Source organism: Athene noctua, chromosome 2 (assembly GCF_965140245.1).
Source record: "Athene noctua chromosome 2, bAthNoc1.hap1.1, whole genome shotgun sequence".
NCBI lineage: Eukaryota > Metazoa > Chordata > Aves > Strigiformes > Strigidae > Athene > Athene noctua.
Window position 1 is genome coordinate 140790581 of NC_134038.1, and position 18664 is coordinate 140809244.

General features: G+C 42.2%; 1 protein-coding gene across 1 annotated transcript in view; it reads left to right on the forward strand.

The window, feature by feature from the left end:
• The first annotated feature begins 10432 nt into the window (after positions 1 to 10432).
• Positions 10433 to 18664, forward strand: part of CREB5 (cAMP responsive element binding protein 5) — a 257787-nt gene continuing 249555 nt past the window's right edge. The window contains exon 1 of the mRNA XM_074898084.1: positions 10433 to 10469. The gene's annotated coding sequence lies outside the window, so the exon portion shown is untranslated. The remainder of the gene's footprint in view (positions 10470 to 18664) is intronic.

Below are 18664 nucleotides of genomic sequence, written 5' to 3' on the forward strand. Positions count from 1 at the left end.
CAGGCACAGTCTATAGATACTTTTAAAAACTATCACAGGTTTGGGTTTGGTTTTTTTTTTTGTTTTTTTTTTGTTTGTTTGTTTGTTTGTTTTTTAATCTGCATGATGAGATAATAGTTTTTAAGAGCTGTTTTAAAACAAAAAAAATAAAGATATTTCCTACAGTTTACAACAGTCTTTAAAACTTAAATGGAACAACTTAGTGTATTTTGTCTCATTTCTGTATTGCTTTTTAAACACACTCTAACAAAGTACAAACTAGTGCTTATATACACTGAAAAAAGTTCCCAGTTACAGAGTGTGAAAAACTGTCATGTATTTTTCCATATATGGTAAACAAAAATATAATTAGATGCTAGCATTTGCTGTCTTTGAAGTATGACTTTGGTACGGCCAAGTATCTAATAATATCCCCATAAGCTCAGATCAGTTGTATTTCTTCTCTGATTCCCTGAAGATGTCCCCACATACTACATCTCATGGTCTGCCTGGCTATTTTCTGCTCCACTTTCAAGCCCAATACTTCTAGAAGAAATTAAACTCCTTAGGAAGTGCTTAGCTTCAAATTACTCTCATCCAGAGTCTTTCTCTTCTAGAAATATTTAACAGCAACAGACTTCTAGACAAACTTTCTCTTTGTAATTTTATTTCTGAGTCATTGACAGCCTTGGCATTTATCCGTGTGTATATTTTAGTAACTCACAGCACTTCTTTACCGTCTCTGATTGTCTTACCTGGTGTGTCCTGTATGTCCTCCCCAGTGGGGAAAAACTGGGATGTAAACACTGAGTCAGCAATTCATAGTAAAACTTGTATGAGCATCACCTAGTCTAGAGTTTCAGTGCAACTCTTTCCCCCTTGCATTTCCAGCAGGCTTTTTGCCATCTCTTAGGGCTCTCCACAAACAAACTGATGTCTCAATCAGGCACAATTGCCTTCTTTTGTTCTACTCTCCTGCACACAAATAAGCTGTTACATTTCTGTATTTTCCCAGGTATTTTTGCTAAAGAAAACCATCTCTTTCACTGTCTGGCCATTTAATTTCCATTCCAACCCTGTGATCTTTGCAGCACTCTTTATTTCATGCTACCTTGTGCTGAGTGTCATCAGATCTTCTGGGAAGAGCTGTGTTGGTTTTCTCTCCTGACATTACCTATTTATCTTCACTACTAAAGCAATACTTGGAACTGTTTAGAATTACAGCTTCAGAAAAACAAGTTCTCTCTTTTTCCACGATGCACCTGTATTTCCTAAAGGCGTTTCTAGTCAACCTTGCTATAGCTGAACAATTTTTACTGGTGCTGTTTGTTACTGGAGCTAGGTGATCCATCCTGGATATTTAAGTGCATTCATCTTTTCTAGCAGCAGAGACTATGAAAAGCTGTTTTATTCGCCATTCTGATTTTTCTTCAAGCTCCACTATGTCCATTCCAGCTATACAAGTGAGGACGATGGGTACTCTTTGCTGGTTCATATGACAGTTATTAAGGTAAAATTCCCTTGAATTTAAGGTGAGCTTTTATTGAGCCAGAAGGTTGAGATTTCATTTCTATACTTCCCTATTACTTTATCCTATAGAGCCCTGATCCACCCATGCTTCCTTGTAGTTTATTGGTGGGGCTTTGAGAGACTTATGGTGACAAATATACTGGGAATTTACTTTTATTGTTGCTCTTATGAATGAAACACATCACTTTCAAAAGAAGGACTTAATTTACTGTATCATTCTGTATCAGGTAAGTCTGAACCGAAACTTCTTGTTTATTTACATAATATGTTAATTTGGTTGCTAGCATTTCTATTAGCTAAAGTTCAGTTATGTCTGAATAAGTGTTATCTATAATTTTGTGTAATATATAAAAAAACCCCTCTCCTTGGAGCTTTCACTGAATTTCATGTACCTTGTATTTTAGAAACCCTTTTTAATTTGCTCATCTCGAATATTACATTGCAAATATAACTAACTGCAAATATAACTAACTGTCTTTGGAGCATACAGTGTGTTGCTTGATCCGTGAGAGGAGGGGGCAGGAAGAGGAAATCAGGGTTCATGCCATGTACTGTGTTTGTTGTCCTACTTCTCGATTTTCTGTTGCTTTCATATGTCATTTCTTCTTTTTCATACTACTATGCTGAAGTTTGGAGACAAACTTAATGCACTGCAAAATAAAATACATGACTTGCAAATATTTATCTGTCTAATTTTCTTGCATTATCATCTACGAGTAATGAATGTCCCCATTTCGGAAGTTAAGATATTTGAATGTTTCTCCTTTTCAATCAAAGAAAAAACGTGCAAAAAACCCTTGCAAAGTAACAAGTGAGACATTGAGAAAGAGATGAAGTTAAAAAGGATGTATTTTTTAATGTCAAGTATGGAACATGCTTCGAGAATCCAATCTGGAACTCACCTACGTACAAGTACGAGTTTTGTAAACGTTTTTCTGGGAGTAACTAGGAGAGGCATTAGTGCCCGAGTCTCAAGTCTCAAAAATATTTGCAAACTCCTCCAAGTGTTTTTCTGTAATTTTTTTCCAATGTAGTCACTCACTGGACCCTGCTACATTTCAATGATTGATTACAGACATGGGATGAAATGTTGGCCCCACTGAATCCATGGGAGTTTTCCTATTGACTCCAGTGAAGCCCGGATTGTACCCATGGATTTACAGCCACAAAATGCAACAAATGTGATTCCGTGCTTCAGCTAAAATAAAACCTGTGATATATTCTGTGTTACAAGAATGAAAGCAAAGCTATGCCCTTTCTAAAAACGGTTTTGTGCATCTATAAACTTTTGATTAAATACATGTTTTTGCACCTGTTGCAGTAAAAGTAATAAAAAGTCAAACTGCTGTCGTTGTTTCGGTATATGTATATAATTTTTTAATACATATGGCAGTAGCTCATCCTAAATTAAAAATTTGGAAGGTAAAGGTTTTTTTCATACACTAGTAATATAATCTCTATGTCACATGTGAAAGTACCGTGTAATTTATATAGTCATGATGTCAGCAGTATATTATGTAAGTTCTCAGTGGCAGATGAGGTTTAGTGGCGAAGACTGATTTTTGGTTTACTTGATATGATTTTTAGTAATTTTCTTCTCAAAAAAATGTATTTTAACCCTTGGATCACTATGGACTTTTATTTCTTCCTGATAGGGGTGCTCTTTACATGTTTCTAAACCAAATAATACTAAAAAGGCATTATTAACTTTCCTTACTGATGTTTGTATGAAATGTTGGAACTACTGCATGGTAGCAAACACTTTATTCCTCCTGCTGCACTGTCACAGTTATGAACCTTGCAATTACATGGGAACTGCTGGAGTTATTCCTTGTCATCCTCCTCTCAGCTTTTTGGGTAGAAAATAAGGCAGAAATTTGACTCTCCCTTCACAAAGCCTAACTAAGCAGATTATGCAGAAAACTTTAAGAGGGGTTATAAATCCACTGTGGGGAGGCTCCATTACAACCCCCCTGCAGCCCTCACCTGTGGGCTAGAAAATGAGCCCCTGACAGTCTACACCTTTACTCGTGATCAACATAACTTGAGTTTCTGTGGGACATATTTGTTAAGGCAGTTTGTGTATTTCTCCTGGTCTCTTGGGCTTTTAAGCTGTATTGATGTAAGTGACAGTGTTGGTAGAAGCATTTGAAATAGAATACCTGCAGACTCTCATGCAAAGTATTTTCTCCCCTTCTGTTCCGAGCAGCAAAAAACTCAAAGTGAGTCATATGAAGGTGTGAATGAGCCATCTTTATAGCACATTTAAGGGAGGAAAAGCAACCTTTGTATCTCTGATGTTCTTCACATCCCCAAGAAGAGAATTGATAAGAGAGTTTGTCAAAGAAATAGTTAATTGCACTTGTAATAAGAGAGTCTGTTAAAGAAATAGTTAATTGCACTTGTAAGATCTTGCCACATGACCCCACGATTTGTATGCATAAATACAGCTGTTATATTATTCCAGTCCATCAATAATCGGAGATGTGACCAAGTGAGGCAGATTAGAATTTGTAGAAGAATTTGCTGCTTTTTTTTTTTTTTTTCCCTTCTTGCTTAAATAGGGTTTCTAAATTAGGCTCTGTGAAACATTCAAAAATGTCATCTCTTTCACCTCTTATTTCTCATTCTGCTCCTGTCCGAAAAAAACCCAACAACCCAGACAACAAAAACCAAATCCCAAAGCCCTATCAAACAGCAAAAATCTATATAAACCTCCATATGTGTCTGACTGGAGCTATACTATACAAAAAATATGTATCAAATTAGTCTTCCATATTCATGCACTAAACAAATTATAAGTAGGAGTATAACATAACAACAAGCATAGCATTAAAAATGTCAAATTAAAGAGAAATCATGCAGGAGCTCTATGGGGGAATAATAATGTGAATTATTTTGCGACCTCATCCCAAAAAAGCATGAAATAATGGTGTCTGAGTATGGAGGCAACAAACTGTTCTTTGAATTGTTGTGGATATAGAAGGAAGTATAAAGGTTCTCTTTTCTATCTGTCTCCCTGGAATAGACCACATGGCAGACAGCTATGGTGAAGGTATCTGAGATCAGATCCACTTGGAGAACCATTACGTACCCACTCCTGCACAAAATGTGAACAGTTAAATGGCATTGTGTGTCAGAGCTGAGAAAACATGCACGCTCAGCACAGGCATTAAGAACAAATGTACACTGGGATCTGAAGGAGAGGAGGTTGGACAAACACTGTGTGCTTCCTGATGTACTGGGACACCTCATGAGAGAAGCAAGAGAAACAATGAAAAAAGGAGGAGAGGCAACCCCCCGTCTTGCCGTTCTGGGCCTTCTGTGCATCCTGGCTGTTCTCACCAGGTTGAGGAGGCCGGCACACACCTTTCTGCATGGATTAGCTTCCATCTGGGTCTTATCTGCAGAGAGGACAATGCCTCTTCATTCTCCTGTCCATTGTTTTTATATGGCACAAGCATAACCCATGGCTTCTCTTAAGTTTACCAAGAGTAAGGAGAAACATGGAATAAGACTGATTTGGGTAACTTGGGAAGAGCTAAAAGCCATCATTTTAAGCGCTGCTTGAAGCTCAGTTAGACATACCCAATCAACACATCTATGACACTGGGTAAAAGCCTGCAGGTCTAGAGCGAGCCTCCTTCCACCAGCTTCTCAGCAGTAATGCACACAGGTTTTGTCCTGCAGACACTCAGCAGTTTAGTTTGGACAGGGGAGTTTGGCATTAAGTGATTATTTGATACTTCACAGGTAACCTTCCAGGAAATGGAAAAGAAACGGCAACATCTCTGGGCTGTGGCTTCTGCAGCACAGATATGGCAAAACATAGATCGCTGCTGTTTGGCTCACCCAAAATCAGGTCACTTTGCCGATAAATGCTGTCAAAGGGAACATGAATCCCTTGTTAGATTCATTTTCAGTGTCACACAGTATCTGTAGGAGTGCCAGAGTCTAGAGTATCATTCAGAAAGAGGAGAGAATTAAGATTTCAATTTGTTGTTGTAAAAACCAGGAGGTACTACTAAGCATGTTTATTTCCAGAAAACATGGAACTATGGCAATTAATACTATTATGGGACCAAATATGCTCCCATGTAAATCCATACTTAGGTAGAAGAAACAGGACCTTTTAGCCTTCTCTTGCAAAGCATTTTTTTGCATTGCACGTGTTCCTCCTGAGACTTGGCTCCCTTTATTTTATGCTTAAGACAGAGGAATGTCATTACGTAAAGGTGAGACCATCAGATGAACGGTGAGGAGATGTACTTAGAGCAAAGAAACACAGATATGACATGCTTGGTATCCCACAGGACTGTTTCACATCCCTGTGATGTATCATACTTCCTTTCCTCTCCAGCCCACTGGAGAAATGACACAGTTGAACGGGAACATTGCTTACCGCTTATATTTCAGCTAATAGAAGGTTTTCTTAATGCTGAATACTACTTAACTTCTGGTTACCTCTACTTATTCTCCAATTTCTGTCTCAGCTTTAAGACTAATCTGGTACTTCCTAGTGAGCCCCTGAAACCACAGAGAGTACTTGGTTCCTTTTGTTCATATCCCTTTCAGTCTGTAACTAAAATAAGTAGAGATGAGATCTCAACAGAGATGTAATAATTAAGGAATCAAACGTTGCATAAACCCACCAGATTTACATTTGTTCAGGATATCACTAGGATTATTATACGTTAAATAGCATATTTTGTACCCCCTTTTAAAATGCATTTTACTGTCACCATGGATTAAAGCATTTGTTAAGATCTAGAAATCAATTTTTTCCCTTACCATTTTATTTCTAAGGCTTCACTTCTGCATGCCTAGTATAGATCTTTACTAAAGAGAAAAGAGTGCTGAATGACTTTTTTTTTTTTTACTTTTTGTGGGTAGTTTCACATGATAAATGTGGAGATCTGAAGTTCTAGTAGCATGTAAGGAGGTGAATAAATTACTGTTCGATTAGACTAAAAGATATTGCTGAGAAGTACTTGTAACGAGATAATTGCAAGTGCCAAAGCTGAGAGTAACACTCAACGCTGGCAGCAGCTTAGTTAAACATGTGGTTAATGATGTTATAGGAAGAATGAGTATGTAAAATATTCAGCTGTGCCAGCAGTAAATATTAATTTTTTGTGACAGCAAGAGTGTCTTACTGAGACTGATATTTGACATACAAAACTCCTATAATTATTTTAATATCTTTACTTCCCAATGATTTTAATGATATGACAAAGATTTTAGATGTTTGCTGAAACAGCACTACTGTCATTTACTATCAATCAAACAAAATGTCATTCTAACTCATTTCACTGCTAAAGTCTCAGTAGTTTTCATACCAATTAAGCTACTGCTGTATGTTCTTCTGGGGTTTTACACTTAAAGAATAAAAATGACAAAGACCTATGTGGAAAACATGTATTAGAACTTAAAATACAGAACAGTATTTAAGTAGAGATTTTGCTGTCAGAAGAACACAGCTTTATAAAAGCCTGAGTATAAAAATAGAAAAGCAGCCTATGACTTTCTAGCTTTAAATTAGTTATGAAAAAACATTACAGATAAAACAGGTAGTGCCTCATGTAGTTGATTGCTCAGTACTTTTCGTTATAAGTTTCTTCAATCACTTGAAAACACTGCCAAGTTTTGAACCATTCAGGATGGAGTTTTCCATGCCAGGTGCCTGCCCTAGGCGGGAGTATTTTGGAAAGCTGCTTCCAAAATTCAATCATTACAGAAAAAAATATTCCAGAAAGGTAAGTTTCCTTGCCTAACATTATCCCGTATCTCACAAGGGGTTTTTTGCTGGGAACATATAGTGCTTTTGGAACAGGAACCTGAAGTTCTGCAGAACGATCACCTCACTGTCACAGGAGGTGCCTTTGATTAGGCTCTATGATTTGCCCAAATTTGTCCCCGTATAGAGCACGTTCTCAAGTTACGGCTTGTCAGCTGAGTTGTGGTAACTGACTCTATGCACACTCCTCGTTTGCTGAGTAGAATATGCTAATCTAAACCACCTTTATAGGAGTTCATATTAAAGAGTTGTTCTTCACAGTGGCAACACACAAGCAGGCATCAGCTCAGCTTGAAAGCAGCAACTCTGCAGGCAGGGGAGTTCCTCCTGTCCTATCATCATGCCACAGGTTGCATCAACAAAGAACTCAGCAATTACATTTTCTCAATCTCCCTTCTCTGCACAGTGTCCTCAGGCTGAAGGGATTGACACATTTTCTTCTCTGTGAACTGCTCAACGACCAGGCACTGAAATGAACATAGAACAAAACAAAGCTGCACCTACCTCTTCAGTGCGCCTTTTCACATCCCCATTCAGAGATCAGAGCGGTTGCCTTGGGATGGAGAGAAGGCTGGTAACAGGCAAGAGGAAAGTGGAAATAGAGAAGAAAAGAGCTGGAAAAGGGAGGAGAGCAACAGGACCTGAGGGTTACAAGCGAAGCAGAAGTTGGGCATGGGGGAAAGCAACGATATGTGACACGTTGCAGCAGATTTAAACCTGAGAGGAACTGTTGACTCTATTCTGTACTCATTCCCTCCCTAGGACTACAGCTCATTTCAAGAGTCAAGAGTCTTCCCTCAGGACCCGAGACTCATTTCAGGAATCCAGCATCTCATCTCCCCTGTCAGCAAAAACCAATGTAACCACTATCAAAGCATTTATCACCACCCTCCCAGCGACAGACACACACAAAACCACTGCTGCAAGCTGCCTGTCTCTTTAAGTGGTAAAGATCTGCCCAAATAGGTACATGGCACGTATAGTTACTGATCTGACTAATGTGCCAGCCCTGTTCATCTTGCCTGTAGGATGTTTTTTTGCACGACACTCCGGACAGGATAGAAGGACATGCAGAATATTCAAGTCAGGAATTTTAAAGAAAATGTGTTAAATTAAAGCACAGTGCACACCCTAAGGGGGTCCACTTATTTACTCATTATAATTTCTGTACAAGTCACATGGGGTCTACAATACTATTCATAAGAAAGCATCACCACTAGACTGATCACATAAAACTATGGCTAATACTTCACCTAGTATTTTATTTGCTTCTATCTGTGTCAAATTTTCCATAATTGATTCTTACTGCACAGGTACCAGGGGGATTTGGGCCCTGTTATCCTTGACTGGCATCTGAACTCTCCATTACCCATTCCAGTTTGGTCTCACTGAGAAACCTGGAGGAAAAATGGTTGCGCCTACCCGGGGAGAACCCATTGATCAACCACAGTTCCAGCTGTGTGTCTGTAAGAAGTGTGAGTACGTAAATTGTATAATGAAATCTCAGTGAGAGATGCAGAGCTGCTTCCCACACTTAAATCTTTTTGTCATGGCCTTAAAAAACTGCAGAGTTTCTGTATGTTAAACCCCTTCCTGTGTGACAGAAGTAACTGCAATTATTAGTGTAGTCATCTCTGTAGTTTATAATTTCAGGACGTTTAGAGGTAAGGCACTTTGCACTCAGTATGCAGTTTCCAAGGATAATACCTGACAAAATGTAGGCTTACAGTGACAGCATCACTGAGCCTTATCATAAGTAGTTAAATGAGTTCAAAACCTATCATCAGTCATTGATAGGATCCGCTTCTATCTGCTTAAATCCTGCATAAAGTGGCAGTGAATTGTTAAAAGCTGAGGACGACTATTAGATAGGCTAATATAAGTCTGTGAAAGAATGGTCTTATTGGGAGTAAAGTGCTGTATTATTGCCATTTGTAAAGTAGTTCCTGATTTTTGGCAGTACATGTTATATTACGCTCTCAGCTGATTATCAGAGAAAAAACCAAACCGAGCAGTACATCGCAGGTTCTTAGATCCTGTCTGGAAACACTGAGGTTTCCTCACGAGTTATCCCAGGCTTAGGTGCTAAAACACTGCATCGAAATTAAGTCATACCTCCTGGCATGAATCAGCAGCTAAATCCAGTTAATTATCACATGTATCTTCGATAAGAGTACCTCCTGGATAACTACAGTGTGGATAGTTAGGTGCTAGAGGCACTGCTGAGGAGCGTTAGGCTGAGAGCGAGGAAGTGTTCTTAACACGAGAAAGCCCAGAAAAGGAGGCACGGAAGGTGGGTGGAACATTAAACCCGTCCCGGACAACGCCACAGGCACCCTGTCAACTAGACGCGGGACGTTAAGCGCTGAAAAAGCAGCGAAATGCCTCACTCTATCAGTTAAGGTATCTTTATTACCGCGCTGCCCCAGCGCCCCTGGGTCCGCCGCGGCACCCGAGCCCTGCCGGGAGGGCAGCGTGGACCGGGCACCCCTGAGCAGGCGGAGGTGCACCCTCACGGGGCTGCGGCTCGGCTCGGCGGTTTTCCTCCCTTCTCGGACATTGCTTTAAAAAACCCCCAAAACCAAAAGAGAAAGAGTTCGGGGCAGCAGGAGCTCCCAGCCGAGCGCGGGCCTCCCCCGCGGCTGCCGCTCCGCGGGGACAGCCCCCCCCGGCTCCCCCTAGCCCCCCGCACCGCCCCAAGCGGCGGGGAGACGGCGGCTGGCAGCCCCCGCACGACCCTCTCGCCGCCCGGGCCGGGCCGGGGGGACACACAGGCGAGTTCCGGAGCCCTCTCCCGTGGGGCTGACGCGGCCGGGGCGCCGCCGGCGGCCGAGCCCCCTGCGGGCGGTGCCGGTGCCGGTGCCCCCGGCGCGGGGGGCGGGACATTGTTTCCAGGCTGACTCACCCCCGCTCCGCCCCCGGCCCCGCGCCGACGGGGGCGGCGCCAACCGAGGACACGCCCCCCGCCCCGCGTGCCCGGCCGCCCCCCTCGCTCACCCCCCCGGCACGGACCGCAATGATTTAGAAGTTCAGGAATCCCACGTGACGTCACGGAGGGTGATGTAATGCTTCTCTAAATAGAACGTATTGTAACCGTCCCTCAGTCCAACGTGGTTCCTCCGGCCGCGCTGCCGGTCCCGTCCCCGCCGCGCCGCGCCGGGCGGTAAGTTCCTAAAAATACGGGGCTGCCCCGGGCAGGCGCCCGGCGCGGCGCGCAGCGCACCCCGCCGCACGGCGCGGAGCGGCGGCGCCGGGGGGAGCGGCTGGGGAAGGGGAACTGTCCTCCGCTACAGCGCGGCCGCTCCGCAGGCGGGAGCGACGGACCCCGCCGCCGCCGCTGCCGGGCGCGGGGGTCCCGCCGCCGCCGCCCCCTCCCCATACCTCCCGTCCCCCGCCGCCGCTGCCCTGCCGAGGCGGCGGGGGGAGAGGGGGCGTGAGCGACCCCGCGTCCCGCGGAGTGTCGGCGGGGCAGGGCAGGGGGCCGGGGGCGCGGGGCAGCCGAGCCGCGGGGCAGCCGGGCTCCCCGCCCGCACCCCCGGGAGTTGGGGAAGTCTCAGCGCGTCGCTCGCCGGGATGGGGATGGGGATGGGGCGGCTGCCGCGGGGCGCCGGCAGCACCCCGCTGCGTGCTTCCCCTCCCGGCGGAGGGGCCGCGGGTTCCCCGCGCCCCGGGGCGGGCTGGACGGCTCTTCGCCTCTGCGTGCCCCGGCGGTGACAGCTCGGCGGCGCGCCGCCCCGCCGCCCCCTCGCCCCGCTGCCCCTAAACTTCTGGACAAGTTTCGCGGCGGCGCCCGGGCGCCCCACGGAGCCGGGACCCGGCGGCGGAGGGCGCGGAGCGGTGCGCGCCCGCCTTCCCCGGTGAGACCCCCACGGGTGCCGGGCTGCTCCCGGCCCTCACGTCACGCTGCGGACCGGTGCGGGGCCGAGGCGCCGCTTCTGATGCCGTCGGGTGCGGGGCGGGGGGAGAGTGCCGGCAGGGTCCCCGCTCTGCAGCCCCCCGCTCCCTCTGCAGCCCCGCTGCTCCGCTCATCGCCCCCCTCCCCAGCTCCGCGCCCCCCCGCCACTGTCCTCTCTTACAGGGGTCTCTCTCTCCCCAGCGAAGTTTTCAGGACGATAAGAGCTTCGGGAGTGTAAGGGGAATACTTGCTAAACTCTGCCTCCTCTATTATTTATGTCCAAGCATGGTGAGTGATCCTTCATCTCCAGGGCTTAATACAAGCTTTACAGTCGGAAAGAGAGAGGTCGTGCAAAGATGGGGGTAGGAATAAAGGAAAATGAAACGTCCATATGTTTGGGGGGTTTTTTGTTTCATCCAGAACGATATTAGGCGTATCTTAAGCAGCGAGACTAGAAGATTTCCATATATTATCAGCAAGAAACAGCGCTTAGCCAGACAAAATTAAAGCTTGAACGGAAGCGTAATAATTACTGCGAAGCATCTTGCTTGGGCTTTCCTTGAGACCGTGCGGTTTTCAGAGATACGCTCACCCGCTGGCTTGCGCCAGGCTTCCCTTGTCTGGCCATTTGGACAAGCAGCAGTGCGTCAAGTAACAGTGGTGGAGGAAAACTTTCTTGTAAGACACTGTCATGCAGAAATAATCAAGAAACCAGACTGAAAGAAAATTGAGAGGTGGAAGCTGAGAGACGAATGCAAAAATGTAGCGTAGTTTGTGGGGATTTTGCTGAAGGAGGTACACTTTCGCAAGGGTATGGTTTATTTTCAGTAGAAAAGTGTACAGTGTTGAAAGTCTCTGCTCGGTATTTTGTAACTTTGGTGTGGTGAATGAGGTTGTCGGTATCAAAAGCTGGAAATTATTTAAAAAAATGGCTAAAATCCTTATTTGTGACTCCTTAATCCTGAGGGGAGCTGTACAGGTCGCAGAGCACTAGGGAAAAGTGTGATTAATGATCAGTGATTAGTGATAAGTGATTAGTGGTTTTATTCAAACTGTTACCTCTGACCAGAAGCACACATCAGAGGATTAACAGGCTCTTTAGATAAATGCTCATTAGTGGAAGGGGGAAAGCAAAGATAATAGGCATGCACACAGGGACAACTTTCTAGGAAAATCATTCCTGTCTCTGGCATAATAAGCTCTATTAGCAGAAAGGCTCTTTAATTTAAAAGTTGCTTTTATCTTGTAAATCAAAGATAGATGTAGAAGTTCGCTGCGCTATTATAGCCTAAATTTTCCCATATCCACTAGATGTGGATTATCTCAGTAGTGATATTTTATTTAAAAAAACCCCAACCAAACCCACAATTGAATCTTTAAAGAGACTGAACATTCCCAAGTGCTAAAGCCCTGCATCCCGAGGCATCCGCTCCCAAGAGGCAGAGCAGAGCCTGCTGGCAGCTAACTAGATGGCGCAGTCCTGTTCGCCGCGCGTATATAGTCCTGGGTTATGAACTTAGCAAGTAGTAGCTTGCTAGGTGTCCTTCAACACTTGCAACAAAGTTGATTCTGTGCTGGGCTGGAGGCTAGACAGTGCTAAGAGTTTGTAGTCACATTTTCCACGTCAGTTAATCTAGTGAGTTAAAGGCTACTGGAAAAATTAGTCTCATTTACTGAAAGAAACTGTGAGAGAAAAGAGGAAAGAAGGAGAGAGGGGCAAATAGCTACAGCCTGGGATGTAACTCTTGACTGAACTGTTTTATACTGCTTTAATGAAGTACAGTTCTGATGGCCTTGATTACTGAAGCCTAAAAGCTCTCGGGAGTTTTTCCCCCAGCTATCACTGGCAAAGTGAGGTGTTTGGTTTGGTTTTTTTTAAAAGTCACTAAAAAGAAAGAACAGTTGGCGTGGTGGTTGAACAAAACAACTTGGACCTGACCGTACTCTACAGATAATGGTAAGGAGACTATTTTTATGATAACTAACCAGGGATTTCTCATTGCTCTTTATCATGCATGGGTTGTGAAGCACTGGTATCTACTACTGTCCACATGCTTGGGGATGTTTCTGCTGTCCCATTAGCTTACAAGGGATTTATGTTTGTTTGCATCCGTGGAGATCATCAAAGTTCCAAAACTTTAAATGAAACACTTGAGGGAAACAGGAAATAGATATAATGAACTTACGGCAATGAAAAAGAAACTGCTGTAGTCTCCTATTTTTACATCTTTGATTGGAGACTGTTAGGGGTAGTCAGGCTAATGCTTAAAATCCAAAAGTGTTGTAATAGCATATAAAAACCACAATAAGCTCTGTCTGCTGCTCTTGAATACTGGATGGCACTCTTCCAGGTGTTAAAATGGCAATATTTTTAAAAGTTTACACATTTAGAACAAGCAGAACCCTTTCCCCCTCACCAAAATACCCATTTATAGTTCAGCTTCAATGTATAAAACTCTACCTCTGCTAGTTTAACCCGGGGAATGTAAAGGGAAGCAAACCATGTATATAGGTTAAAAGAAAAGATTGAAGTGAGATTGTACATGTCATTTTACTTATCGCTATTTAGCAGAACAACTTTCACAGTTAAAGACTAATAGGTGCTTTTTAAATTTGATGTTCACTTCCTCACTTTGAGAATCTAAAATACGCTGCAATCGCTTACACTTATCCTGTGCGCTGCAGAGGAGTCTTCTGTAAAAGATTGTTTCAGAGTTCACTCTGTTCATTCTGGAGTTGATAAGAGACAATCTCACAGTGCCTTCAGAAGGCAGCTTTTATGTACTAAACCTTTCAGTTTTGTGTGGGCAGAGTCTCTGTGAGCTCACTAAGTCTTACAGAAGGATTTGAAACTTGGGTATTAACACGTCTGCTCATAGCCCCCCTTTTAAAACCTGTTTCTGTGCCCCTAATCAAGGCATGAGGATCTTAAATATTAGAAGAGTTCTTGCAAGGTTGTTGTTGCTTTTAAAACAATTTATTTAGTCAAAGACTTTTCCTCTAATTGTTGCCATACTGTCTCTAAATTCTGCCGTTAGTTAACTTTCTGAATTTTCTGTGAACCTGTTGCTTTGAGGACGAATACCTATGTTTATGTATTATTAGCCGTCTTTCAAGCTTAATTTTAATTGCAGTGACCATCTCTCCTATAAACCCTTTAATATGAGAAAATTATTTCTGGACAAGATTTTGGCATAAAAGAAGAGCAAAACTGTTTCTACTTACAACATTTATTATTATTATTAAGGACCATATGATTTATTATTGGAATAAAATGGTAATTTTTCTCAAGGCCCAAAGATACTGATTTTTCTTGTAACTTGTTACAGGAAAACTCTACTCAGTAGACGCAGTTGCTGGAAACACAGATACCTGTATAAAGCAACAGGTCTTTCAGTTCTGCTTCATAGGTCCAGGTGATTCTTTTGCTTTGATTTGGTTATCTCATACTAACCAAATTAATAGGTAGACATACATAATTAAGATAGATTATTTCGCCTCATCTTTTATTTATAAACTCTCATTGCAATGAATACCTAGGAGTTATAGTGGAAATACTTAAAATCCTTTGAGATTATGTCAGTCCTATTAATGCCAGGGCTGATCAGACAGCTTGGTAGGTCATTGCCACTCTGTAATATCTCAAAACAATTTCTGTTGATTTGTCCTCTCCCTCTCTCCATGCTGCATGCGATTGAACCCCTGAAACTCCCTCCCCCTGGTTTCTAGGTGAATGATGTATTTTGCCCTGCAAATTATGATGCTCTGGGGCTTTTAGGGCTCTGGCTCTAAAAACTATTTTTAGGGCTTTTGCATTTTTCTGCCTCCAGAAATGATCGAAGTTGTTCACAAATTTAAAGCAACAGTTTGGGATAAGAACTATGAAAACACTTTTTTCACTCACCAAAACTATGCTAATTTGCAATTTTTAAGGTGTAGTATTCTCTGACACAGACAAAACAATTATCTCAGACAGTATCTTATCATGCTGTATTTGAACATTAGCCGCATTACAGCAGTAAGTATAGAAATCAGTTTTTGTAGACTTGACATATAAAAACAAAGTGCTATTATGGAAATACTTTTTTTTTTTTCTATACATATAGCCAAAGAAATTATTCAAATTGTCTTGTGTATATAACAAGCACAACATAACGTACATAACATAATTATTTCAGTGATGCAGTGAAAAGACTTGTTGAAGCAGATAAGCTGTTGTGTCTTGTAACATCCAAGGAGCTGTTCTGTTGGTTTGTGCACTGATTGTTTGCTCCTATTACGGCTCAGGTTGAAGGGGCAAACCTGACACTTTAAAATAATAGTATGTCTACTATTTTTCACTAAGGTGTTATTTTACTCTGTAATTAAAAAGATTGAGAGTCAGCATTTTTTTTACTAGCCATCACAGGGGACAAGCAGCTGTTATTTGCCCTTAGAGAGTTTAGAAAGGGTTGGTTGCACTGGTTTGTAGGTTTCTAGATGGTGATATCAAATGCTATTTTATAAACACGAAGAGATTTTCCAAGGATTTTGCTGAAGGCTGTAGGATTTTCAAAGTAAAACACTGAAAGCTTACAACAATTTCCTTAGCTTAAAAGATGTTTTGCTTTTGGTTTTTGTTTCCGTCTTATATTTTTTTTGAGAATTTGTTCAAGAAGTCAGTCCTGCGCACAACTTCAAAATAAATGCCTCGAAACATTGTCATCAGCAGTGTTTGTCTAGGTGTGTGGTTTTAATAATCTTGTACTTTGAGACAGCTCATGTCACTGTCTTGACACCCTCCCATGTAAGGTGATTTGAAGGTGTGGGATGCAACTCTGCTTGGCCAGAGCGCTCGACTCAGCGAGTGATAAAGAGTGGAGCGTCTTTAGAAGAAACCAGGAGGAATGACATTTGAATTTAATTGGGGAAAAATACGACAAATCCTCTGTTACCTTTGCCAGCATCGGGAGCTGATTCTGCTTTGGCTCTGAATGTTTTTCTTACTCTTACTAGGGTACCGAGACCTCTGTTAGCTCGGGAACTGGGCATAATTTGATCTCACCCTCAGCTTTCTATCCCACATAAACAATACAAATAGTTTCTGTCGCTGCCTTGTCCTTTGCACTGTTTTCTCAAATGGCTTTCTTGGCTCTTGTCTCAATTTCTTTCCTTCCTGAGGGCCTTGTCTTCGAGTGCCACCATGCAGTGAACATTTTTGATGCAGCTGAAGTGCTTGGTCCCAATCTCAGTATGTGTGTGTGTTTTGAAGTTTTCTGTCCAGGGATGCGCTGAGCTTAAACTGGCCATCCTTGAACACACTGCCTAAATTTAATACAGAGAAATGTATTTAATTAGGCTGTTTTTTTTTTTTTTTTTTTTTTTTTTTTTCTCATTTAGAGGAAGAAGCTGCCTTTTTACCTCTTTACTTTGTGGGCTTGTGCCTTCAGTTACATTTACACTGCATGTAAGGCAGCATTGTTCATAGCCAGATCTCTCTAAGCTGTTTGCAAGTACTCAGAAATCAATTTGGCTGATGTGGGGAATTTAACCTGGACCAGTGGTTCCTTGATTCAACATCTGAGTTTTTTTTTCTCCTGGCCGTATGTAAGTAATGCTAGTTAACATGTGATGCTCAACACAGGGGGCTCTGTAGCACAATAAACAGAATCTGAGATTGGGGTTAGGATGCATTGTATGGAATGACAGCAAGCACTAAATTGAGATGTTACCATATTGTACTCTCTCTCTCTTTTTAACTTTATTGTGCTTTAAATCTTTCAGTTCTGGAGTGCTGAGTTGGTATGGTAATTACGTGTAGAGTGGTATTTTGTCTAAGTAAGAAACAGGATGCTCCAAGCTATGGACGATAGTATTAGTAGGTCACTCAGTTGTGCACTGATGCTGCAAACCAACTGTCAGTAACTCAGTCATGTGTGAACTAGTTTACCATTATTCCCAGTCCGGATATATGTCTCACTTAACTTTTTTAAAAAAAGTATATTCAACAGCAGTAGTCAGTTGCTAGGTGAGGAGCTTCAAATTGTGCATAGTAAATCAGACCTCCATAGGTACTACACTGAATTAATTTTGCTGGTTGGTTAAATCTGGGCCTGCTTTTCATTATGGTCAGGTCATTGAATGAGTTTGTCACTAAATATTTTTAGGAGCCCAGCAGCAATGCCGAAGGTGACCTGAGCATGTGATGGCCAAGTGCCTGGAATTGTGCTTGTCCAGAAATGAGCCTTGTCTGTATTAGAAATTTGGGAATGCCAATATCTCACTTATAGGAAATTTCTTTTCATAGAATGGTAGTAAAATATAACCCGAAGAAACTAAAAGCTGAGCAATGGAGTAGGGAAAAGATAATCAATTGCTTTAGTCAGGAATATCTTTTACTACCTACTGTTTAAATTCATTACTGAGTGAGTATTTAAGGAAGCAGAAATCTTTGTTAAAGGTTTGTGAGGATTTCAACCACCGCATCGACTTTCTTTTTTGTGACTTAAAAGAAAAGCCCCTTTTGCTGGTGGTGAGCGAAGGAGGTGTGGGAGAGCATTTGCACATTTTTTTAAGGTTGTCTTCAACATCTGTAGAGACTTCCATAATTTCCCAGAGAGTGTACAAAATGGAGAGACTTTGTAGTTAAAAATAAGTTAAGGAATTTTCCTTCTTTCCTCACTTCCATATCCTTAAGTTTATCTGTATAGCACCCAAAGGTTATCTTATACCCTTTATTAAATAAGGTCAGTTTAAGTTTCTTTTATTGGCTGTGCAATGGAAAAGTATTTAAAAAAGAGAGTGGGGAAAAAATGAGTGATGTAAAAAGTAAGCCACCTTCTGCAATTCCCGTGCTGCTCTCTTATTCTTCAGTGCTAATAAAGCAGTGCATAGACTCAAGCATGAAAATAGGTTAAATTCAAGTAACTGCTGGTTTATCACAAAAAGTGAGAGAAAGCAGTAATTTAACTATTTTAATGTGAATCTTTAAAAGACTAGTTTCTCTAAATAACTTGCTATGAAAGTAGAAAGGATCAAAAGAGCCATGGGCTTTATGACTGGGTAAGGAGAATTACATTCTTGTGGATTTAAAAAATATCATAGTAGAGCCTAATTCTCCACTCACCCTGATACAAATCTGGAGCAACTCTATTGAAATCTGTGGAGTTACTGGCTGCAGTAACACTCATTGAGAAGAAAATTAGATTCACGGGGTCTATTCTGAGCGTAGCCTATCAGTTGTGCGCTGTGCAAATCCCATTATTAAAGTAATAGCCTGACATGTCACGTTAAGGACGGCTGTTTCCCCAAGATGAACATGTTTGTAGCTCTCCTCATCTTGTGACTACATTTTAAGGGGGCAGGGGGATATTGAGAATACTTATTTTGTGCTCAATTAATATTCCTTCCGTGCACTCTCCTTCCTCTCACGCGCTTTATGTGTGGGTGCGCAGTCTGCACTCTCCATCATCTATCTGTCTGTG